The sequence below is a fragment of the Labeo rohita genome, chromosome 20 (genome assembly GCF_022985175.1).
Source record: "Labeo rohita strain BAU-BD-2019 chromosome 20, IGBB_LRoh.1.0, whole genome shotgun sequence".
Classification (NCBI taxonomy): domain Eukaryota; kingdom Metazoa; phylum Chordata; class Actinopteri; order Cypriniformes; family Cyprinidae; genus Labeo; species Labeo rohita.
The window spans coordinates 33,021,248-33,048,926 of NC_066888.1; the positions used below are offsets into that span (position 1 = coordinate 33,021,248).

Genomic DNA, 27,679 nt, shown 5'->3' on the forward strand with positions numbered 1-27,679 from the left:
TTAGTTGAGTTATGATTTATCTGACAAAAGGATAATAATAAAATACACAACTTTTGCTCTTTATTTTTTCCTAACCAAAATCACATGAATCTATAATCATGACTGTAAATAGAAATTTCCCTTGAGGACTTAAGCACAAATTAAAACCTCTCACAGAAAACCATTAAACATGTCTATTCATGCTGCAAATAAAACTGTGCACTGGAGAAACATCTATTATATTAAATACACTGAAACTGAGGAGAATTTGCTGTATACGTTGCTTGAAAAATAAATAAACTAAATAAATACATTTGAAATACATTTATTTATAATATATTTATAAGTAAATATAATAAAAATGTATAAATAAATAAATAAAATATTTATATTATATTTAAAATAAATATAATAAAAATTGTATAAATAAATATAAATACAAATAAAATAAAAACAATATATTGATCTAATTATTTTGCTATTATGCTGTAGTTATGGTGTCTACCAGCTGCTGAAACAAACAGCTGAACTTTGACCTCTTGGATGACTACAAGCCCTTGGTAGCCTGTACTCCTGTGATGGAAAGAAGCTTCATGGGATTGTTCCAAGATGGCCGCCGAGTCCATTGGCTTCCCTCCAGAAAACATGTGAGTAGCCAAAACTCTGCAAAATAAGTTTGCCTGTGCTGATTTGTGCTGAATTGGTTGGTTTTCTGAATCAACATGTGCTGCATTGAGCTGAGTGTTGTTTAGTGTTGTTTGTAGTCATTGCTGTGTCCTTAGGTTTAGGGTCACCTGAGTCCGTGTAGGTTTTGTAGTGCAGAGCTGCATTGGTGTGGAATAATGTGATCATACAGCACAGTCGTGCACTTCTTGCTGTCTTAGTCCAGTTGTGTTTTTGTCATTTGCTTCAGCGTTTATTGGCTTTATGTTGAAGCTCATCTCTTCTGCTGTTGCACGTTTTGTGGCCTTCATGTTGTTTTGAGAAGTTCTTACTTATGAGCTTGGAAGCTGTAATTATATTGAAACGAGTGCGAAAATATGATTAAAAAGTGTTTGTTGAGCTATTTCATATTCATGCAAGAATGATGGAAAATGGATGGATGTAATTTTTAACAAATATGTCTGTATAGTTTTTATTTATTTTTTATTTTTTTACTTCAACATTAAACTGAGAAATGTTGCCTTTTTAAATATTTTATTTTATATCAGTTGATGGATTTTTTTTTTTTTTTTTTTTATGGGTTTAGTTTCAGCATATGGCAATTTTAAATGCATCTAATTTTTAATGAATTTTATTTATTTTATTTTTATTGTAGTACATCAAGCCATTTCAGTGCATTAGCAACTAGATGGGAAAAAAAAAGTTCTACAAAAAAAGTTCTACAAGCAAGTTCTTGTTTTGTTTAAAAAAACAAAAAACAAACAAACAAAAAAAATCACTGCATGCTTTCTTAATCAAATGCAGTAATTTAGGAATATCCCAGCTAACAGGGAACATTTTTACAACACAATAACATTATATATATATATTAGTTTCTTGGAAAAATAATGTTATATTTTGGGTAAAAATAAAGTTTGTAGAAAGGTGTACAAAATGTACAAAAAAAAAAAAAAAAAAAAAAAAAAAAAAAAACATTTTGCAGTGTTTAAATAATGTTCTAATCATGACAAGAAAACTGGACATTTCAATATTTTTGAAACCTTTTAAAGCATCATTTTCACAATATTTGATTTATTATTGTTGTTATAATAATAATAATAATTATTATTATTTATTTATTTATTTATTAACCTACATTTGCTACCTGGGATAGTCCTTAGCTGTTCACTTTTTAAATAGTTTGCTTCTCAAAATGTTAACTGATGGACTGGAGTGGTTTAAATTAATTGTGAATTACTGTGATGTTTTTATCAGCTGTTTGGACTCTCATTCTGACGGCACCCATTCACTACAGAGGATCCGTTGGTGTGACAGTGATGGAATGCTGTGTTTCTCCAAACCTGTTTCGTTTGTGTTATCCAGCATTTGAGAATGTGTATTTTGGGATCCAGTGTTTATTTGCTTTAGTGTAATGCCTTGGTCTGTTTATTGACTTTTTGTTGTGCTTTATGATTGATTATTCTGAACTTTTGCTGTTTCCGCTTCTTTGCTTTGCTGTTATCTGATGTTTAGCCGCCATCGGTCACATTTGTTTGCTTTGGGCAAATTGCACGGCGCGTCTATATCCAGTGTACACTAGTGTAGCGTGTTGTTTACAACCTCTATCGTCTGAGACTGTAATTGCGTGGTGCACCTGGAGGAACGGCGTTCTGCGATGACAAATGAATGAACTTGAACGTTACCTTCAAATTCCCCATTACTAGTTCTGCTGTAAACGAGGTGTTGTAGCGCGAGCCGCGACTGCTCGATCTATTAGTCATTAATGTGTCTGCTGCTCTAGTTTTATTTTAAGGAGACTCAGTTTTAAAGTAAGTAATAGTTTAATTCCTAGAGTTTCCATTCATGTGCAGTATGGTAGCTTTAGATTTATATCACAATAAGAGTTGATAGAATGTCCTTAACCGGTTAATTATATTTAATATAGGTGCACAAACTTGTGGCTCTAGTATGTAATGCAAAGGTCACTACACTCTAGTTGGAGAGAATATTTGACCATGTAGAGTTCTTTAATTCTCCTGAAATACACATTTCATAAATTCAGACTACACTGTATTTCCACCTAATTTAACCTAACCCCATTCTGTGCTTTGAAGATGAATCAAATCAGTTCATGTAAATTCAATATAATCGATTTTAATTTAAGATTAAAATCTTATGATCTTGGACTAAGCTACAAACTTGATCATAATGCACAATGTTTCAATGTAACATGTATTTTGAGCTGCAGCTCGTCACATTAACAGTGTTTTCTCTTTTCCCTGCTTATTTCAGTTAATGTCATAAAACTAATGAGCCAAGCCAGTAGTAGTACTGACAGTGTCCTGTAAATATGGCTGAAGACGCGTAAAAAGGAACGGATGAACCGAGTCAATTGAGTGAGTCATTTACGCTGGAACAACTTCGACTGATTCAAACTTGCGACTGTGATCATTCAGTTTAAGCAATTCACTTGCAGACCAAAACAGCATTTCATTTTCGAATTTCGTATAGTTATGGAAAGAACGGATTTACTTTTTCAAAGCGATCCAATCGAATCGCGAATCATTAGATTCAGAATAGGACTTCAAATCGCATATCGCGAATCATTTGATTTAGATCGGAACATCGGCGCGGTTCGCGAATCATTTCGCTGAAACTGAATGATTCGCGATCCGAAGTCTGGATGTGAAATGATGGTCCGTGAATCGTTATTCAGATCGCAACTTTGGATCGCGACTCATTTGATTCAGGTCGGGGCTTCAGTGCGGGTTCACGAATCATTTGAAATGAAATGAAATGGTCTGTATGCTAAATGATGGTTCGCGAATCATTATTCAGATCGAAACTTAGGAGCGCGGATAGCGAATCATTTGATTTACATCGGCGCGATTCGCGATCCGAAGTCTGGATGTGAAATTATGGGCCGTTTCTCAATACCAAGTACGCAAAGTTCGGACTTGCGTCCTTTGTAGTTCGGACTTGGTAGTTTGACTTGGGAGTACGAACTCCCGAGGACGGGAGGACGCAAGTCGTGTAATTCTGCAAATGGAACAGCAGCGTACTTGATAACGTCAGTCAGCTCGCCTTTTCTACTCCGGTTATGTTCACTGTATGTATTTACAATACGACGAAATATGATATCAACCACCACTGCCTCTTTTCGTTTTAATTTAACCATATTAATAGCTGCAAAAATGTAGTTCAGGGAATGTACAACATTACAGTGAAACGAAATGTTATATCAAACAACACTGCCTCTTTTCTGTTTCTGTATCTAAACATATTAATAGCGACAAAAATGTGGTTCACGCAACGCGTACACGCATTACAATACAACGAAGTGATATCAAACACCACTGCCTCTTTGTTTTCTTCAAAACATTAACCACAACCCTCTTTTCGTACTCATTAAAAAAAATTAAAACATATTAATATGTGATTTAGACGATATGTGCACTGTGTATAATACATCTTTACTTTATATATAATAAAATGAAACATGACAAGCACAGCTCTGCCTTTTTTGTTAAATGTCAGTTGAGCAGTGTCAGTATCAATATTAGCCATTATAAAAGTATAGGTATAACGTATAAGAGACATATGTAATCGGAAATGAAGACAAAAACAATTCAGTCGAATGCATGTTAAAAAGTCAGCATTGAATTACGATTGATAAATAATTTATGAAGCATAACTGTGATAAGATTCACGAGACCATTAATAGATTAACGAGACCAAAAATTAACTGTTAGATTTACCCAAAACGAATTATACCTCTCGATTAACCACTACAGAGACGTGAGGACCAGCGGCAAACGTCAGAAGGACTGGCCGTGGTGAGGCTCTCTCTGCGGGATACACGACCACTGAGCTCCCGGTGTTCGCCTGGAACTCACATGTCCGAAATCGGCGAAACAAATTTTCAAATAGGCGCGGTATTTGTAAATAAACTGCAGATTTGAGTTTTAAACAACGACATTCTCGCCTGAAATACTCTTAAAACTTCATTTCATGACAGAATAATATTTTGAAAATTATGCGGGATTTCGCCTCCGCCATTAACGCTCGCTGATTGGTGCGAAATGCATTCTGGGATACATGGCTGCTCAAGTTCGCACAAGTCTCCTCTTGATGCATCCTTGATAAAAGGGGCGGAGCAAGAACGCATCCGGGGATTTGAACTGTACTTGGCCAGATGTGAACTTTAAATTGGAACAGTACTTGGGCGACGATTGATGACGTTTCACAAGTCCGCAAGAACACAAGTACAGACAAGAACGCATATTGAGAAACGGCCATGGTTTGCGAATCATTATTTAGATCGAAACTTCGGAGCGCGGATCGAGAATCATTTGATTCAGATCGGGCTTCGGTGCAGGTTCGAGAATCATTTCGCGAAATGAATGATTCGCGATCCGAAGTCTGGATGTGAAATGATGGTCCGTGAATCGTTATTCAGATCGCAACTTTGGATCGCGACTCATTTGATTCAGGTCGGGGCTTCAGTGCGGGTTCACGAATCATTTGAAATGAAATGAAATGGTCTGTATGCTAAATGATGGTTTGCGAATCATTATTTAGATCGAAACTTTGGAGCGCGGATCGAGAATCATTTGATTTACATCGGAACATCGGAGCGATTCGCGAATCATTTCGAGAATCATTTGATTCAGATCGGGCTGTGAAATGATGCTTTTGAGAATCATTTCAGATCGAAATGAATGATTCATTTGATTCAGATCGGGCTTCAGTAGAGTCTAGATCACTGAAATGAATGATTTTTTTTTTTGAAATGATTTTTTTTTTTTTTTTTTTTCTAGATGTGAAATGATGGTTCGCGAATCATTTGATTCAGATCGGGATCCAGTGCGGGTTCATGAATCTTTTTTTTTTTTTTTTTTTTTTTTTTTTTTAATTTATTTATTATTTGTTATTATTATTAATATTATTATTTATTAAAAGCAACTGAAAGCACAAGGTTTATCTTTGTTGGTTCGTTTACATTTGTAAATTGGCATTTATCAATCAATATCTTACTCTCAACTGCAATCTGGTCTCAACCAAAAGTACATCACAAGCTATTTTAAGCGTTAATCATTGGGAAACACAAATGATATGTGTAAAATGTATAACATTTAAGTTTTTGGTTTTCATCTGTAGCATGCAACATATTGAATGTAGGTTATTGATGTCCAAATTTAAAATCTGGAGTTTAGAACGGCAAGTCCAAAGCTTGTTGGCCGCTTGGCAAATTTTTGGTGTCTTTTCTTTGTGATGAGAATAGCAGATGAAAGCGGGGCTGGATTTCTTTTCCCAGAGCAGCTTTCGTTTGGCCTTTATCTGATTGAGTTCTTCCACTCCACTGCGAGGAGCTCTCAGCTCCAACACAAACCACTCTTCCATTATGCAAATCATTTCCCTTAAGAAAAAAATCACTTTGCCTTTCGCCCACCTGACCTGCAGCATTCAGTCCAGGCGTTCCTGAGTCGACCTCCCCTTTACTTCACAGGAAAACAGGCTCAGTTTCTGCCACGTAGGTTAGTTTTGGCATTGCAGTGCACTGGGAATAAAACCCAATCAATTTATACAAGCCTTTGAAAATGTGTGTATGTTCGTCAGTTGCATGATATCATACAGACGTATGGGGAATACTAGCTAAAGCGTAAAGTGCGTTATATCGCCTAGGGTTGTTTGCATGGCGACATTGTTATTCTGTCCACATTTCACATCAAGCAGTGGAAATAAATTCGTAGCACATTCTATTAACGTTTCTCAGTCTTCCAGCAAGATCATTCAGAATAAACAATAGACCCTGCAGTGTACATCTTCATAAAAATAATAATTAGTGTGTTTAGAACCAGATGCTTTTAATATTTTAAATAAGTAGTTTGATTACAGTAGCTGATATCTTGAGTTAATAAACATGAACATATAAGATGAAGTATCTAATGCCAAAACCAACTAGATTTTTACATTTGGGTAACAGAAAATGTGACTTTTTTTTTGTTTACATGCTTGCCAAGTTCAACAGCACTGTTGCATTTCTTTTAGTAATCCCAGATTATTTCCTGTATCCTGCAAATTATTATAATTTATGCATATTACTGATATGTGACAGTGATGTGATGTAAATGAGTTTCAGATTTGGAGAAATGTGTAATTTCATCACTTGCTCACCAATGAATCCATTGCAGTGAATGGGTGCCGTCAGAATGACAGTCCAAACAGCTGATAAAAACATCACAATTATCCACAAGTAATCCACACCACTCCAGTCCATCAGTTCACATCTTGAGAAGACAGAAGCTCAAACAAATACAACATTAAGACACTTTGAACTAATAAAGTACTATTTCAGTCTTTCTACTTAAAAATTACATGTTTAATTCAATGTGTTACTTGCCATTTTGTAATTATTAGTTATATGGTATCTGTAATAATTTAATAGTATTTAATAGTATTAAATTAAATAGTATTAAATTAAAAATCTAAGTCCATAATTCATAATAGCACTTCCTCCAGTGGAAAAACGTCATTATCTGTTGTCTCTCACATCAAAATCCAGGCATATATTTGTTTACAGCTGTTTTGGCTTGTAAACGGTGCTTGATCTGTGCAGATTTCTCTCCTGATTCAGACCAGGCCACTTTTTCACTAGAGGAAGTGTTATTATGGATTATGGACTCTGATTTAATTTAAAAATGTCTTAATGATGGATTTGTTTCATCTTTTGTCTTCTCAAGATGTTAACTGATGGACTGGAGTGGTGTGGATTATTTGTGGATTATTGTGATGTTTTTATCAGTTGTTTGGACTCTCACTCTGATGGCACCCATTCACTGCAGATGATCCATTGGTGAGACAGTGATGGAATGGCACATTTGTACAATCCTGATGAATAAACAAACTCATCCAACCTTGTATCACTAATGATCTGAAAAGTTGACATTTAATAGCAAAAGAAATGTGTCATTCCAGTGAATGGGTGCCGTCAGAGTGAGCGTCCAAACAGCTGATAAAAACATCACAATAATTCACAAGTAATCCACACCACTCCAGTCCATCAGTTCACATCTTGAGAAGACAAAATCTGAAACAAATCCATCATTAGGACATTTTTAAATGAAATCAGAGTCCATAATCCATAATAACACTTCCTATAGTGAAAAGTCCATCTCCTTGTATTTTTGTTCAAAACGTCTTAGTGATGGATTTGTTTCAGCTTTTGTCTTCTCAAGATGTTAACTGATGGACTGGAGTGGTGTGGATTACTTGTGAATAATTGTGATGTTTTTATCAGCTGTTTGGACTCTCACTCTGACGGCACCCATTCACATCCATTGGTGAGCAAGTGCTGCAATGCTGCCTATCTCCAAATCTGATTAAGAAACAAACTCTCTTACATCTTTGATGGTCTGTGCGTGAGCACATTTTCAGCTAAGTTTCATTTTCGTTTCTTTAATGCAGTAGACTCATTCTCTGCCATTTCTTCCATGAGCTGAAAGAACCGATCCCATCTAAAAATGTGATTATATAAATAAACCTGCCTTGAACAGTGCAAGAAGAAACGTCAGAAGTGATTGTTAAATCAATATCTACAATAATGTGTGCTAACTTCCCTAAAACAACTATTTCACAGCTCCACAAAAACAGGATGATTCTTTAATAAACGGATATCTGTTTATCCTTGGCTTCTCTATGTTTGTTTGTATGTTTAACCTCCATCAATATTAGGATCTTCAGATTGGACAAGGTCTAATCGACACTGCTAATTCTGCTAGAAAACTCTCTCTTTATGTGATCAAACATGAAAACCTCATAAAATCAGTAAATAACGCGCTGAAGATGGTGAATGCTTCATAATTATCTGTGTGGGAAGTAAAGTGAATCATCGCGGTCATAGTGCTGAATGCGTTCGCATAACCAGGTGAGACCTTGGATGGGTTTTATAGTGAATAAACTGAAGTGAAATTCCTCTCTTTGGATAATTTTCCATTCACAGGCTTCAGGACAGATGATTGCTTCGGCTAACTATGTTCGTTTCTTTCAGTTCTTTGTGATTCTATGGATGGTAAACATGTATTGAGAGCTGATTTGAGACGGGCTGTTCTCAGGCCTGTGTTTGATCAAGTTCATGTAAGTTCAGGCTCTGTCCGTTTGAATGGGAGAAAAAGTGAAATCCGGAAGGCCTTTTGTCAAGCTGACATTTTAATTAAATATCCAATAAGTACAGTCATTAATGGTATTGTACATTTAGCTTCTTTAGCATGATTTTTTTTTCCAGCTTATGTGAACATTGTATATTTGACCAGCTCAAAGTCTTTTTTTTTTTTAATAGATTTTTGCTTTGTTCCTTATTCCTTTAAAAGAAAACTAAGTTGTAAAAAAAACAAATTATTTACAAGATGTTCTCATTTTACAAAACATTTCATGTTTTACTAAAAAGTACTATTTCAGTCTTTCTACTTAAAAATTACATGTTTAATTCAATGTGTTACTTGCCATTTTGTAATTATTAGTTATATGGTATCTGTAATAATTTAATAGTATTTGTTAATAGCAATTTCAAAGTGAAATTTGTTTATACACCAATTTACCAAAATTGCAAAAGTTATATAAAAAACAGAAATATACTGTCAAAAGTTATTTTACTCTGTGTACACGGGGGGAAAAAAAGATTTTTGTAAATAAAACAATAACAATTGGAGTATGAAAATACAAATAAGTCTTAAATTTAATTATTTGTTAAATTTAGTAGGTAAAATAATTTACTAGCAAAATAAAAAAATAATGTGATGATTTAAATTGTGCAACCAAAATGCTGCGGGATTTTCTTTGAAAGTTTTTCGCTACATTTAAAAAAAATAATTACAAAGAAACAGCAAGTAACATTGCATTTACATTTTGAAGTAGAAAAAGTCAGTATCTAATAATTGTTGTTTCATTTCATTGTTTTATTTTTACAGTGCAACGATTACATTAATTTGCAGTTCACTGAGTTCTTAAATAAACTTAAGCTGTCTTTCATTTATTTTAATCTGCTCACCATTCATCAGCAGTATCATGCAAAATTAAACGCCACACACATCTCTCCCAAGCATTTTTGATATCACAGAGGCTACGCTAATGCTTTATTCATGTCCATAACACAGTTCTCATCACAATGGAATAAAGCAATCATTACACGCATTTGGGAGGCTTCATTTCTCATCCTCCACCTGGATGGCTTTCAAAGGCCGTCTCCATCGAGCAGAGCGTCCTTCGATTATTCACGCTGACACGCGATGACTTTATTGGCGTTCCTTAACTTCCTGTTGAGATCTCTGAGGGTTTCACAATGGAGAAGTCTCATGGAGGGTCCCCGTGCCGTATGCGCTCGTGCTCTCACGGCCCCTCTGTCATTAAACTGTCTCACTGTTACCTCTGTACAAAAGCCACTGGCAGCCAGCCGCTCGCTCGAGTCATTTAGCTTTCATCTCAAAGGAAGAGCCATTTTCACCACAAGGGTCTCCTCCAGGGTTCTGCTGGTTGTTGAATGGCTTTGGCCAAACTGTCACAAAGCTCTTGAGCTACAGAGGAGCTTTTTACAAACCACTGAGGTCAAGCAAGTTGAGACTGAATTAGGGCACTTTCACACTAGAGCTTTTGTACCCGAGTCTGTGTTTGGCTGGTGTGAAAAGTGGCTCTCTGAACTTGAGAAGCAAGCAAGACACTACAGGCAAAAGCAGTTTTTTTTTTTTTTTTTTTTTCTTCTTTTCCCTCTCCCTTTTCTCTCCATGGCCAATTTTGAGATTTTGGGCTGTTTGGCTTTTCATAACATGTTTTTATTCAGGCTTGTTGAAAGAACACTATTTGCATCTGTAGATTTCAATTACAATAAATATCAGATTTTTTTATTTATTTATTTTACGTTTTTCCTCCATTTCAGCAGCACTTGCATACACTAAAACTTACAGTTTTATTCCTCTCTATACTGTGAAGGTTTTTACTGAGGGGTTTATTTATATTTGCGCTTATACCTAAATTACAAACATCCGAAATAGACAATTAAGGGTTTGTTTTATTTTACTTTATTTCTTTGCATCTGTAGATTTTAATTCCAATGCATATCTTAAGTTTTTTTTCCCTACACTTCCGCAACACTTACAAACACCAAAATTTAGTTTTATTCCTCTCTATATTGTGAAGGTTTTTACTGAGGAGTTTGTTCATATTTTCACCAAAATTACAAACATCCAAAACAGACATTTAACTGTTTGTTTTACTTTATCTATTAGCATCTATAATTTTTAATTCGAATACACACCTTTAAAAGCTTTTTTTGTCCACTTCAGCAGCACTTGCATACACCAAAACTTACAGTTCTATTCCTTTCTATATTCTGGAGGTTTTTTACTAAAGGGTTTTTCTCATATAACATTCACACTGATTAATACAACATTTTATTCCTAAGAACGCTCAAGTCTGGTTGTTGACATTATTTTGAAGTTTATTGAGTGATAAAAGGAGAAATTCAAAATTCCCTCTGTGAAAACTCTAATGTGTGAACATAATCAAACAAGAATTTTGAACTACTGATCAGACTAGTGAAAAGAAAACAGCCAAAACATACATATTTGTTTGATTATACTTTATCTACTTGTGTCTGTACATTTCAATTACTGTTGAATCTATATCTTTAAAATGTTTTTCCTCCTCTTCAGCAGCTCTTACATACAGCAAAACTTACAGTTTTATTCCTCTCTATATTGTGAAGGATTTTCCTGAGGAGTTTGTTCATATTTGCACTTACACAAAAATTAAAACATTCAAAACAGACATTTAACTGTTTGTTTTACTTTATCTATTAGCATCTGTAAATTTTAATTTGAATACATACCTTTTAAAAGTTATTATTTTGAGGTTTATGAAGTGATAAAAAGAGAAATTCAAAATCCCCTCTGTGAAAACCTTTAACTCTAACATGTGAACATAATCAAACAAGAATTTTGAACCACTGATCAGACTAGCGAAAAGATCTTTAAAAGGTTTTTCCTCTACTTCAGCAGCTCTTACATACACCAAAACTTACAGTTTTATTCCTCTCTATATTGTGAAGCTTTTCTTTTTTTTTTGAATTTACACCGAAATTACAAGCATCCAAAATAGACATTTAAGTGTTTGTTTTATTTTACACTGTTTATTTGCATCAATTTTAATTCCAATACATATTTTCAAAGGTTTTTCCTTCACTTCAGCAGCACTTACAAACACCAAAACTTACAGTTTTATTCCTCTCTGTATTCTAAAGGTTTTTACTGAGGGGTTTGTTAATATAACATTCACACTGATTAATACAACATTTTATTCCTAAGAACATGGTTGAAAGTCTGGTTGTTGACTTTTTGTAATTTATGATAAAAAGAGAACTCCAGAATTACCTCTGTAAAAGCTTTAACACTAATATGTGAAAATAATCAAACAAGAATTTTGAACCACTGATCAGATTAGTGAAAAGAAAACATCCAAAATACACGTAAGTATTTGTTTCTTTATCTAATTGTGTCTGTACATTTCAATTACTATTGAATCTGTAACTTTAAAAGTGTTTTCCTCCCCTTACAGCAGCACTTACAAACACCAAAACTTACAGTTTTATTCATCTCTATATTGTGAAGGTTTTTACTGAGGAGTTTGTTCATATTTGAATGTAGACCAAAATTACAAACTTCCAGAATAGACACTTAAGGGTTTATTAGGGGCCAAGCACCGAAGGTGCGATGGCACCTATTGTATCCGTTGGCGTTCTTATTCTTCTTCTTCCGTTTCTTCCGCTGCAAGTCTATGGCAGCCCATAGAACCGCTTGCGGGAAAGTTGTATAATTTTGCACACAGATAGAGGACAGTCCCAACATTAACCATAGCAAATTTGGAGTCTCTAACTCAAACTCTCTAGCGCCACCACTTGTCCAAAATTTCAATAATTTTATGCTAATAACTTTTGAACCGTAAGCCACACAACAAAAATTCTTTTTTCCTCTGATTCCTTGGCTTATGCCGAGTCGAATGGACACCAAAATTCAGAAATCGTAAGGTTTAGTTTTTTCGCTATTCTCAATTGTTTGCAAAACCTACTTTTTCGAACTCGTCCTAGGCCGTTGCACCGATTGTCACAAAAATTGATCCAGATCATCTTCAGACCATGCTGGCAAAAAGTTATGGAATTCAAGTTGATTCGTCCAGCCGTTCACGAATAACACACAAAAGAATTCTACGAAAAGCTAGCAAAAATCAATGTGAGGCTATATCTCCGTAATAGTTTGTCATATTGACACCAAACTTGGTGTGTGTTATAACAAGCATGACCTGAGTCTACCTGCAGTGTTTCGGTGCAGTGCCCCCTAGTGGTCAGGAGATACGAAAAATGGCTATTTTTCTTTATAACGTCTGAATGATTTGTCCAAAAATCACAAAACTGGTCTCTTTAGATTCGGTGTGTCATACCGAGTCGAACCATATCCAATTTTCCCATGTCAGCCATTTTGGGTGTCGGCCATTTTGAATTTAGCTTCAAAATGCTGTATCTTGAGAACGGATTAGCGTATCGTTTCGACATTAACTACAAAAATGTTCGGCACCATGCCCTGAATGTACATAAAAATTTTGGGGCCAGCGCCACCTTGTGGTCAAAAGTTATAACGAAATTTCAAAAAATGCTAATAACTTTTTCGTACATTAGCCTATTGAAATGAAACAGATTTTGATAGATTCCTTCGGTCATGCTGAGAACACCGATACCAATTTTGCCAATTTTGGCTGAACTTCCTGTCCGCCATTTTGATTCATGTTGAAAACCTACTTTTTCGAACTCCTCCTAGACCGTTAGTCCAATTTTCACCAAATTTGACTCAGATCATCTTCAGACCATGCTGACAAAAAGTTATGGATTTTGTGTCGATACACGAAACCGTTTTCGTTTAGCGCATCAACGAATTTACCGGAAAGATGCCAAATTGCATCCGAGTCTGTATCTCTGCAAAGCTTTGACATATTGACACCAAATTTTATATGTGCTATTGTCACCACACTCTGACCAAGCCACACCAATTTGGTAACAGTGCCACCTATGGGTCAGAAGTAATACGCCATTCACTAAACATTAATAATGAAATTTACAAAAATGCTAATAACTTCTGTACATTAGCCTATTGGAATGAAACTGATGCCAATAGATTCCTTGGGTCAAGTCGAGAACATTGATACCCATTATGCCGAAATTGGCCAAACTTCCTGTCCGCCATTTTGATTAATGTACAAAACCTACTTTTTCGAACTCCTCCCAGACTGTTAGTCTGATCTTCACCAAATTTGACTCAGATCATCTTCAGACTATGCTGGCAAAAAGTTATGAATTTCGTGTCGATATACGAAACCGTTTTCGTTTAGCGCATCAACAAATTTGCTGGAAAGATGCCAAACTACATGAGGCTGTATCTCTGCAAAGCTTTGACATAATGACCGCAAACTTTGTGTGTGTCATTGTCATTTCACACAGAACACGTCACATCAATTTGAAAACAGCACCACCTGTTGGTCAAAAGTGATAAGCCAATAAAATGTTATTACGATTGGTTGTATTTATGATTTTTCAGCCATTTCAACTGATATTATCCTAAAATGGCTTAAGTTACTCACTGTTGCTCACTGCTGCTCCTTGCCGTGCTTAACTCCTCATTCTGCCTCTTTTGTGCTTGGCCCCGCAATTGCTGCTTGCAGCTATATTTTTACTTGACTTTATCTGTTTGCATCTGTAGGTTTTAATTCCAATGCATATCTTTAAAGGTTTTTTCCTACCCTTCAGCAGCACTTACAAACACCAAAACTTAGAGTTTTATTCTTCTCTATATTGTGAAGGTTTTTACTGAGGGGTTTGATGATATTTGCATTTACACCAAAATTACAAACATCCAAAACAGACATTTAACTGTTTGTTTTACTTTGTCTATTTGCATCTGTGGATTTTAATTCCAGTGCATAACTTTAAAAGTTTTTCCTTCACTTTAGCAGCACTTACAAACACCAAAACTTACAGATTTTTACCTCACTAAATTTTAAAGGTTTTTATTACTGATGGTTTTGTTCATATTCACACTTATACCAAAATTTACAAACATCCAAAATAGACATTCAATTGTTTTATTTTACTTTATATATTTGCATCTGTAGAATTTAATTCCAATACCTTTTAAAAGTTTTTTTTCCCTCCACTTCAGCAGCATACACCAAAACGTACTGTTCAATTCTCTTCTATATTCTGAAGATTTTTACTGTTTTTTTTTTCATATATCATTTGTTTGATGTATATTTACCATTTTTTTCCCTAAATATTGTGAAAATTATTGTAGAAAACGTAGCATAAAAATCGTACGAAAAAAAACTTATGATCTGATAAATATATCAGAAGCTTCTACACTGTAAAAAAATAAACACAATTTGCTGATTCAGCTTAAAATAATTTGTTACCCTGCTGCCTTAATTTTAAGTTCAGTCAACTAAAATAAGTTTAGTCAACTTGAAATGTTAAGTTGTACTAAGTAACAACTTAGATATTTGTGTTTGCTAAACTTAACAGATGCTAAGTAACCCAGCTGCCTTAAAATTTTAAGTTGATTCAACTCAAATATCTAAGTAGTCACTTAGTATAATTTAACATTTCAAGTTGAATACATTTTTTTTGGGTTGACTGAACTTAATATTTTAAGGCAGCCAGGTTACAAATTATTTTAAGTTGACTCAACAATTTGTTTTTTACAGTGTAGTTTAATGCATATATTCTAGTTTGTATGCTACATTCCACTATGCGATAATCTACAGTAGTTCATTTGACTCATGCACTATATTTCCAGTCTTCTGGAATCATATAATAACTTTGTTTCAGAAACAGAAGCAAATTTATGGTTTATATACTAACATTTTTTCCTTTTCCAGCACTGAAATATTAAACAACTTTGATATGATTTCATATGAATTCATATGTCATATGAATTACTGTTATGATTTTTTTTTTGTGCTAGCTTTGGAACATCATCTGAATTGAATGTAAAAGTTTGCCATTTTGCTTAATTTCATTTTGTGTGCAGTTGAAGAATAAGTCATTTAGGTTTGTTGAGTTAATGATGACAGAATTATAATTAATTTAAGGTCAGATTATTCCTTTATGTTATAATTGGCGCAAAAGTTACTACATTAATATATTTAGCAGTATTTATATACTCTTACACTTTTTTAAATAATATTTCAAATTAACTTTTATATTTACATTTTTGTTTAAGTCATTTGCCATTTTTATTAGGTTTTATATTTAATAGTTAATGTTTATAAATGTTTTATTTTTGTTTTAGTTAGGAACTTTAGTATTTAACCTTTTTTAATTTTCCATTTTTGTTTAGTGTATGCATCTTTTTAAATGAAATATTTGTTTTATTTTAGCTTTATTTCAATTAACAAAAGTATTTTAAGTTTTAGTTAACAAAAACAACGCTGTTCAAAACTTGATTTAATTACTCCCAACTTTGCTAATTTATGGGACAACAACAATATTTAAATGACCAGTTATTATCCAGCTTAACCGTGTCAGCATCTTTTCGGCAGGAGAATTAGGCATAAATATGTATATTTCACATTCAGGCTTGTGTGGTTGTGAATGTAAAATGTGTTGAAGGTCTGATGAGGGATTCACTATGATCATCTCGGGCTCGGTTAATCCCAAACGTCCACGTTACGTCCGGCTGTCGTCAGCTACGCCGCTGCATTGTTAGCGAAGCGTGTCGAGCTTCTGCAGCAAACGCCGCAGCTGTGAACCGGGTCACAAGGGGCTTCGCTTCGATTCCCATGTCGTTTCTCGAGGGATGCAGATACGACAGAGCTCATGAAGTTCACGTGTAGAACACGAGCTCCTAGTTCTGCCACTAATGAGAGCTTGAGTGGGCTGGATGTGCTGGAAACATCGCAATCCTGCCCCTGTGCCAACCCACAATATCATAAAGAGAATAAGAAATCAAATGAACCGTAGAAAAAAGAGATGTGGTGCCTCATACGGGTCCCTCTCATTAACAGCAGCAGCTACACGGACCGCGCACAGATTAATGCTGCATTGCGTTCAGTCGTGTGTGGGATGCTCCTACTCGATGTGTCCGGAAATACCATTGCACAAAATAAAAGATGAAACTAAATGGCAAACCTACTGTTCAATTGTCAACAAAACGGTCCTGCTAACCAAGCTAGAGTAGATAAGCAATGCAATGCAGATGCATTGATTTCTGTTGAGTTTCTTGGTATTGCAATCATATTTTGTATACGTTTTATCTAAGCAAATGCATTTGGTGCATGTGAGCATTGCATCTTTCAAATGGACAGTGTTTCTCATTTATGCATTTAGCAAGCACTTTGATTTAAGCACTTTGAAATGCAATATGTTGTTCAATACAAAACAGAAGGATATTTCCATAATGTAAAAGTGCCAGACAGTTTACATGATAAAATGGGTCTGGATTCTGCAGATCCTAAAGCTCTAAAGGCCAAAATACTTGACTGATTATTCTACATTTGACTGTTGTGCTTATTTTGCTTGTGTTTTTATGCATTGCTCATCGACTTACTGCTCTGCCCCGGCCTTCTTTCCTCTAAAGTGCCTTTAGAGTTTCTCTAATGGATCATACACACGGTTCTTGAGTATCAAGGGACGCTCTTGCCCCGTAACGAAGAGCTTAGAGGTTTACGGGCCTCTTTCCCCGCGGAGCTGGAAGTATCATCCAGACTCATGCCGCTTCTGTTCAAACGAATGCAAAACAAGAAAGAAGTGGATATTGCTGGGATGGAATATTGTGCGTCTTTGAAGCGGCGTTCAGTAGGATTATAGAGCACACGTGTTGCAGCAGTTTTTCGTACGTTTCCTCCATAGGCAGAGAATCTGACGCTTTAAACAAATCAGTTCGCTCTGAGATAAATCGCACGATTTGATTTGAGAAAAATAACATTGTACAAGATTGTACACTTGTCATTTTACAAATGTGATGAATAAGTTTGACAGTATAAACCTGCAACTCATTCATTATTATAACATACAATATATTTGTTTACACAGTATTTTTTCTTGTTTTTCAGTGTATATCAACATTTCTAAATCAAAATGCTTTTATTAATTTCTATATATTACAGAAAACCCTTATTTTTTCAGTGACTTGTGCTTTAGAAAATAAGCTACACCACATAAATAAATAAATAAATAAATAAATAAATAATTTTTTTTTTTCTTCAGTATTTCTGTGTTGTTCATATGGTAGCTTACATTTGTCTGTAGTTTTTGGTCTGGCCAAAATGTAATGCCATGAGACTATTTTATTAGAACGGACTCTGAAGGACTTTTGTAAGATGAACCTAGAAACACTTTTACAATTTTTATTTCAAGTACATGATACAAGATTTTTTTTTTTATTATAGATTTTTTTTTTTTTTTTTATGTTATTTATTTACTTTTTTTATTTAAGTTAAATATAAAATATTGTGTGTTTGTATTCCATTGTTTGTTGAATGTGATCTGTAGCTGACATGGCAATCAGTTGAATTATATAAAGATACTTTATATGTAATATGTATAAGTAAAGATAGATATTAAAGATAGATATTAAGTAATTTTCTAAAAAAAAAAAAAAAAAAAAAAAAAAATAAATAAAAAAAAAAATTATACTTAAAACAAGAAACAATATCTGCCAGTGGGGTCATAAAAACAATTTTGTTTGGTTTTTTTTTTTTTTTTTTTAGAATAAACTCTGAAGGACTTATTTTGTAAGATGAACCTAGAAAAACTTTTACAAGTTTTATCACAAGTACATGATACAGTTTTTTTTTTTTTTTTTTTTTTTTATTTTTTTTTTATAAATTATTATTTTTTAAAAGATTATTTTTTATAATTATTTGTTTTTTTTGTTTTATTATTATTATTATTATTATGTACAATATATTTGTTTACAATCTCTAGCTCAGTAATTTTGTCTTGTTTTTCAGTATATCTCCACATTCTTAAATCAAAATGCTTTTATTAATTTCTATATACTTCAGACAATCCTTATCAGTTCTTTTCAGTGACTTTTGCTTTAGAATATAAGCTACACTGCATGAACAAACAAACAAGCTAACAGTACACTGTAAGAGAAATAAATAAATAAATAAATAAATAAATATATATATATATATATATATATATATATATATATATATATATATATATATTTTTTTTTTTTTTTTTTTTTTTTTTTTTTTATTTTCTGTCTTGTTTCTCTGGTAGCTTATATTATATTATTATACAATGATTTATTTATTTACAAATTTTAAATTCAATTTTATTTTTATTATTTATTATTACTATTTCTTTTTAGATGAATGTATGTTTTTTTTGTTTTTTTTACGTTTTTGCTGGAGTTTATTATCAAATGTTTGTACTGTATATTCTGTTGTTTGCTGAATGTTCTGTAGCTGTCATGGCGATCAGTTTAATTATATAAGATACTTTATATGGAATATCTTAGTTAATATACTTGAATGTTAGATATTAAGTAATTTAAAAAAAAAAAAAAAAAATCTAAGTTTAAAATTAAATTTATGCTTAAAACAAGACAAAATATAATGACTAATGAGGTCATAAGTTATCTTTTTTTTTTTTTTTTTTTTTTTTTTAAATTTGTTTGAGGTTTTTTTTTTTTTTTTTTTTGCCACACTGGCACACATTTTGTTTTAAGCATAAACTCACTTAATTTTTATTTTATTCTTTATATATATATATATATATAAATAAATAAATAAATAACTTTTTTTAAGGAAACAAGACTTAAGTCATTTTGCATCTCAGGTAAATGTATCTTCATATTAGAATGTTTAGATATTTGCACTGGAAAAACCTAACAATAACACTAAGCATGAAAATCATGTTTGCAGTATATTGCATGCATTCAGACTTAAACAAACATATTTGAGTTTTATCGAGAGATGATTTGATTGCATAATTCCCAAAGCTTCACTTTTCCTGTTTCCATGGTGACAGTAACTTCTTAACCATGAGGGAAGTTCAGTTCTTCAGCAGGAATTTGGCAGTTAAACAGCTTTTTAAGGTTGACTTGCGTCCTCTACAGAAGCACACATATATCACACATATATCATCATCACAGCTCACGCTCGGTCTGTCTTGAAAGGTTTATATGTTATTAAAGATCAGATTGGGATTTTTGCTTAAAGAACCTACTGCTGAGCTCTGGTAATTTACAATGCCCACAGAATAAGTGCTCTGAGTCATTTCAAGATATAGATTTTGTGCATATAAATTATAATCAGCCTACATTCATTTCAATATACTTCAGACAAGCCTTATCAAAGCTGACCTTTTTAAATGAAACCTGTGTTTCACAGCTTAATGATATTCAGTTTTTTTTTTCCCATTAGTTTTGCTAAATGAACATAAACTACACTGAAAAAAAAAAAAATAAATAAAAAGGAAAATAATAAATGTATGTACTTTCAAATTTAAAGCAATTAAAAAAGAGCTTTTTTAAATCTGAAATGGCAATAAAGTTAATTATTCAAAAATAAATAAATAAATAAATAAAATAAAAAGGAAAAAAAAATTAAAGTATTTTTTTAAAATCTGAAATGGCAATAAAGTCAATTATTAAAAAAAAAAAAAAAAAAAAAAAAAAAAAAAAAAAACTATGTACTTTCAAATTTAAAGTAATTAAAAAAAAGTTTTTTTTTTTTAAATCTGAAATGGCAATGAAGTTAATTAATAATTAATTAAAGAAAATAAAAAATTTATGTACTTTCAAATTTAAAGTAATTTAAAAAAAAAGCTTTTTTTAAAAAAAAAATCTGAAATGGCAATAAAGTTAATTATTCCAAAAAAATAAAAATAAAAAATAAATAAAATAACAAGGAAAATAAAAATGTATGTACTTTCGAATTTAAAGTAGTTATTATTATTATTTTTTTTTAATCTGAAATGGCAATAAAGTTAATTATTAAAAAAAAAGAAATAAATAAAATAAAATGGAAAATAAAAATGTATGTACTTTCAAATTGAAAGTAATTTAATCTATCTATCTATCTATCTATCTGTCTATATATATATATATATATATATATATATATATATATATATATATATATATATATATAAAAGCAGAGGTTTATATATAATGCTTAATGCAAGAAAAAACTTATTTATATCTAACCATCCAATCTAAAAACTGAACTGAATTCTGAAAGCAAGTCTTATTTATTTCTTTCTTTTTTAGCAGTGTACTTCAGGTCAGGTAAGTTGTTGTTTACGTCCTTCAAACTGTACTGTAAAGCGGTGCTGTATGTCCTCAGGGGACGGGGCCCTTTGTCAAGGACTCTCTTTTGACTTTGCTTTCTCTTTCTATGTACACCGCAGCTTTTTCACAAACTGAGCATGAAAGAAAGGCAAAAAAAACAAAAAACGAAGCATCAGAGTCACTGATGGCCTCTGTATCCATCGCATTGGACTTGTGAAGAGACTTTGCTTTGGTGTTTTTCATATTTACTGACGCTCATAATTGAAGCCGTTGCTCAAAGGCTCCGTTCCAGACACAGCACACAGCATTTTAAATGCATGCAAATGCAAAGCGTTCATCGTGAAGAGATGGCGCATGAAGAGAGAGAAGCCTTGTTTATAAAGACGCTGTGCTGATTTTTTCAATGCAAAAAAGTATTGATTAAATATAGTTCAGATATATTCAGTGTAATTGAATATTGATTTTTACCAATGTACTTTTATGCTTATTATAGTACCATGTTTCTGTCTGCGAACACCGAACTAAATCAATAATGAGTCGATGTTCTCATGCACTTTATATGAGGAGTTATTTGTATGCAGTTCTGGGTAATAACTGATTATATGTAATCAATTATGTAATCAGATTTAAAAAAATAAGCACTTATAATTAAATTACACTATAAAAAACAAACAAAAAAACCTCTACTCAACTTGAAAACTTCAGTTCAGTTGCTTTGTTACTTCAACTTAAATGATCTTAAACTGACAAAAAGTTGAAGTCCCTTAAAGTAATGTTGATACTTACTGATGCTATAATTTTTTTTTTTTTTTTTTTTTTTTTTTGCAGTGTATTTTTAAAATCTGAATATTTTTTAAGTCATTGAATAATTATATATCCACACAGTGGCAGTGAATTTTTTATAATATTTATTTTTATTTCACTTTGCATTAATTTTTTTTTCTTCTTCTTTTTGTCAAGTTTACAGTTCCTCCAAAAACCCCAGTTTTGGAAACAATATGCGGTATGCTTAATGTACAATATAGTCGTTTATTTTTGTGTTTTTAGATTATGGCACCAAAAAATATTCAAATTTGTCATGAAGTTCAATGTTATTTTAGTATCATTGAGATATTATTGTAATTTTTAGTAATGTTTTGAAGAATTTTTTAAAATAAGCTGACAATTGACAATTCAAATTTCCAAGAATTACCAAAAAAAAAAAAAAAAAAAAAATATATATATATATATATATATTTATAAATTCAGAATATATATTTATATTGCTATAAAATAAAAATGATTTATTTATTTATAATATTGTGATATGCATTTTTTTTTTCGCCTCCATGTATTAAACTTTTTTTTTTTTTTTTTTTTAGATTTTTATATTTATTTTATTTTATTTTTTAAATTCTCACGTCAAAACCTACATGAACATGATTGGTAAGATACAAAATTACAAAAAACATTTTACTTTTTTTTTTGGAATGTCGTTATTTGAATTTTAATATAGCATTATATGAATTTACCAGTAGAAAAAAGGTTTTATTTATTTATTTAGTCTTTTGAACTTGTTATTTTGCCTTTAATAAGTCATCTCATAAATAAATAAATAAATAAATTTAGATCGTCTGAATCCTATGAGGTGCCAAACAGGAAATAATAAATCTGAAATTATAGATGTAAATCTGAATAAATATAAATATAAACACATAAATTGTGAATATATAGTTATAAGTCTGAATATATTATCTCTGAATAATATATAATTATAATTCTGAATATCTAAATGTAACTCTGAATATAGAAGCCTGAATGTACAGAAGTAAATCTGAATATATAGTAACAAGTCTGAATATATATGTAAATCTGATACTTATAAGTCTAAATCTTTTAAATGCAAATCTGAATATATACTTATAATTCTGAGTATATAAATATAAATCTGAATATATAGTTATAAATCTGATTTATTATGATTTTTTTTTTTTTTTTTTTTTAGATTTTTATTTTTATTTTCAGGTCAAAACAGACCCAAACATAACAGATTTAGTATCAGCGAACAAGAAGTATTTTTAATAAAGAAAAAAATCAGCAGCTTGCCCTTTAAACTCTGTCATGACACTCCAAACATGTTTGTTCTTGTTCTGAGTCACACGCTTGGTTTATTTTCTGCCGAACTGTTCCTGTAACACCCGTCCGTCTCTGATGTGTGTTTGTCCGACTCGCATGTTCTTGCATCATCTCACCCGTCTGTTACCTCTCGACTGATGCTGCTCTATATTTCAACCCTGTCAGTTTTCCCGTCTGGAGAAGCGGATGTGTGTGTGCGTTTGAGCGGCGATCATGTTAGCTTAATTCAGAGTGGCTGTGAGACATAAAGGGCAAATGTCGGCCGAGCTCTGGAGATGGGTTGCCATGTTTGTTCTCAGTCACACCACAGTTTATCTGCTGACAGCGTCTGAGGGGAAGCGTTTGACCCGACTATTGCTGATTTTAATGCTCGCTCATGTAAGGCACCCGCTCTCTGACCCCGACATGGACCGACGACGTTAATCATCAGGGTTTGAGATGAAAATCAAATACAAAATGAGCTGTTTAAATGCTGTTCAGACTGACAAAAATTACATTACTTAGTGCAATTTATAGATATAAAATATGACATGCTTTTTTATGTTGCAACACAATTAGTTTCAGAAAGCTTAATTTTAAAGAGAAATCATATTTCACCCATATGTATATAGAAGGAATGTTTTACAGCAAGTATTATTCCTTATTTGTTTGTTTATTTTGTAAAATATTTTGTAAAATATATTATTCCATATGGAATATTTATTTATTTATTTTCAAATATTCCATATTAAATAATATTATGGCTAATATTTTACAAAATTATATGGTTAATATTTTAGAAAATACGGCCTACTTTACCATTACCATTATGTATTGCTTTTTTGACACAGTGCAGTAAAAATGTAATAAAATTAATCTATTATAGAGAATATAAGAGAATTTAGAAAAAAGAAAAAGTTAAAAAAAAACAACTTTTAATAATAATAATAATAATAATAATAATAATAATAATAATAATTCATTCATTTTTTTAATATTTATTTTAATATATATATATATATATATGCAAAGAAAAAATAGTATGCAAACTAATAATTTTTTTTATATTGGGGGCGAAATGTCACCTGAACACTTTTTAATTCATTGTTTCATGTAAATTTTTTTTTTTTTTTTTTAATCTATTTATCTGTATCTTAGATACAGACTGAAGAGAATCAGAGAAAACCTGCATTTGTTTTTGTCTATCAATGAGATGATCCAGGTTTTAACGTAAATGCTTCAATTTCGGTTTAATCCTGTTTTGCGTTCGGGTGTGTTGGCAGATGTTTGCAATATAATCTCAAAAATATAGTGTAAATGAGATCAGTTAATTGTATGAGGCAGCTGATATTATCCCACACTCATTGTTTGCAGGAGAATGTGCTTGTTGCTCCATAAAAGCAAATTAAAAGCCACTTAAATCCCTGTATTAGATAATGCACCATGACGAAGCCCACACACACATACATACACGGCTCTGAATCTGCTTTTGTGTGGGTCTTTAGCAATTAAAATTTTAAAGATTATTTAGTTATGTTGGCTTGACAGAGATTATACTGTTATTGTAATTTATTTTTTTAGATTTATATTCATTTCTGTATTTATTTTTTTATTTATATTTAATTTATATTTAATTTATTTTATAAATATTATTTTATTTTAATTTATTTTTATTTAACTTTTTATTATCATTATTATTATTATTATTATTATTATTATTATTATTATTATTATTATTATTATTGTCTATTCATTGATTGGTTTTATTTATTTATTTATTTATTTTTCTGTATTCAAGTATTCTTATTCATATAAGACCTACATAACCTTCTAGACTTTCAGGCACGACTTTTTAGATGACAGTTTAGATAACAAGCCAATTACATGTACAGCACTCATGTGTTTTACAGCTCGTGTGCATGTTTCAAATGATGTGGAAAGAGCGTCATACTCCATACAGTTAGTATGAGATGTATTGATTTGTGTTTCTGAAGGGATTACGGTGCTGCGGATTCTGTATTCCATAATTCAACAGCGCTGGGATCAGTGAGTTTGGATGTAGCTCGTATAGGGGTGATCACATGTTTTATTTATTGTTTGAAAGAGATTGTGGAACAGCAGGAAAGTACACATTGTGGGATTGAATGAGAATATAAAGCAGTCCTGACTGATTGCGTGAGGCGAGTTCAGAACTGCTGTCGAATAGCTTGTATATTGTGCTGTTTTAAGAACATCACAGTGAAATCGCAGGATTTATTGAATTATTAATGGCTTTTGCTAATGCAACCATCACTCTTACTGTTGGTTTAAAACCTCTAGCAGTAAGTATTACAGTTGAGCGTGTGCGTCGTCCTGGAGCGTTTGTCATCCAGTTATGAATGATTGATTATCCACCTTATTTTCAACATAAGATCGGCACAGTCATTTGTAGCTTGAATGTGTGAGGTCTCTATTGTCATTTACAGCCGGTTATTTTAGCTGTAGAAAATAGCTCACTGTGCTATGGAAGCCCATTTCAGCCATAGAATAAAAAAAGATCGCTAATTACGATTTATCTCACAGTTCTGTGAGTCATAAACAGAATCACGAGTTGTGAACTCAGAACTGCGTGTCGCAAACAAAGAATCATGAGTTGTGAACTCAGAATTGCAAGTTGTAAACAAAGAATCACGGGTCGTGAATTCAGAATTGTGAGTCATAAAGAATTTTGAGTTGTAAACTCAGAATTGCAATACGTAAACAAATCGTGAGTCATGTACACAGAATTGTGATTCGTAAACAAAGAATTGTGAGTCGTGTACTCAGAACTGCGAGTTGTAAACAACGAATCGTGAGTCGTGAACTCAGAATTGTGAGACGTAAACAAAGAATTGTGAGTCGTGTACTCAGAATTGCGAGTTGTAAACAACGAATCGTGAGTCGTGAACTCAGAATTGTGAGACGTAAACAAAGAATTGAGTCGTGTACTCAGAATTGCGAGTTGTAAACAACGAATCGTGAGTCGTGAACTCAGAATTGTGAGACGTAAACAAAGAATTGAGTCGTGTACTCAGAATTGCGAGTTGTAAACAACGAATCGCGAGTCGTGTACAGAGAATCGTGAGTTGTAAACTCATAATTGTGATTCATTAACAAGGAATTCAGAGTCGTAAACTCAGAATTGCAATATGTAAACGAATCGTGAGTCATGTACACAGAATTGCGAGTTGTAAACAACGAATCATGAGTCATGAATTTAAAATTGTGAGTCGTAAACAGAATCACGAGTTGTGAACTCAGAATTGCGAGTCATGAGCTCAGAATTGCGAGTTGTAAACAAAGAATCATGAGTCTTGTACTCAGAATTGCGAGTTGTAAACAACGATTCGCGAGTCGTGTACAGAGAATCGTGAGTTGTTAACTCATAATTGTGATTCATAAACAAAGAATTCAGAGTCGTAAACTCAGAATTGCAAGTCGTAAACAAAGAATCACGGGTTGTGAACTCAGAATTGCGAGATGTAAACAAAGAATCGCGAGTCGTGTACACAGAATCATGATTCGTTAACTCATAATTGTTATTCATAAACAAGGAATTCCGAGTCGTAAACTCAGAATTGCAATGTGTAAACGAATCGTGAGTCATGTACACAGAATTGCGAGTTGTAAACAACGAATCATGAGTCATGAATTTAGAATTGTGAGTCGTAAACAGAATCACGAGTTGTGAACTCAGAATTGCAAGTCGTAAACAGAATCGCGAGTCATGAGCTCAGAATTGTGAGACGTAAACAGAATCGCGAGTCATGAGCTCAGAATTGCGAGTTGTAAACAAAGAATCACGAGTCTTGTACTCAGAATTGCGAGTTGTAAACAATCGCGAGTCATTAACTCAGAATTGCGAGTTGTAAACAAAGAATCATGAGTCTTGTACTCAGAATTGCGAGTTGTAAACAAAGAATCGCGAGTCGTGTACACAGAATCGTGAGTCGTTAACTCATAATTGTGATTCATAAACAAAGAATTCCGAGTCGTAAACTCAGAATTGCAATACGTAAACGAATCGTGAGTCATGTACACAGAATTGTGAGTCGTAAACAAGGAATCGTGAGTCTTTTACTCAGAATTGCGAGTCGTAAACAAAGAATCATGAGTTGTTAAGAATCGTAAGTCTTGTACTCTTGTACTAATTTCATGTCGTAAACAAAGAATTGCGAGTTGTAAACTCAGAACTGTGAGTCATGAACTTGTGAACTCAGAATTACGAGTTGTGAACAGAATTGCAAGTCAGAATTGTGAGTTGTGAATTGGAATTGTGAATCGTGAACTCAATCGCATGATGTAAAGAAAAAAGTTGTGAGAACACAAGTCAGAATTCAGAGTAAAAAGTTGGAATTGCGAGGGAAAAAAAAATCATATTTTGCAATTCCACGTTCTGATCTGATTTCTGATCATATTATTTTAATGTGTTGTCTTAATTTTAAGAACACTATAGTTTCCAGCATAAAAATTTTTAGTTTTTTGTTATTCTTGAATCAGAAGTCTCCCACATTCTCAGAAAATAGCTTACTTCTGCATTACAAAATAGTGCAGGTAGCATCGCAATAGCATGCGTTCACCTCATGCAGTTGCCATTGTTTAGCATA

At 32.5% G+C, this 27,679-nt stretch overlaps 1 protein-coding gene across 1 annotated transcript in view; it reads left to right on the forward strand.

Moving 5' to 3' along the window:
* The first annotated feature begins 544 nt into the window (after positions 1–544).
* Positions 545–27,679, forward strand: part of LOC127183328 (MAM domain-containing glycosylphosphatidylinositol anchor protein 2) — a 274,658-nt gene continuing 247,523 nt past the window's right edge. Inside the window, exon 1 of the mRNA XM_051139299.1 lies at positions 545–626. The gene's annotated coding sequence lies outside the window, so the exon portion shown is untranslated. The remainder of the gene's footprint in view (positions 627–27,679) is intronic.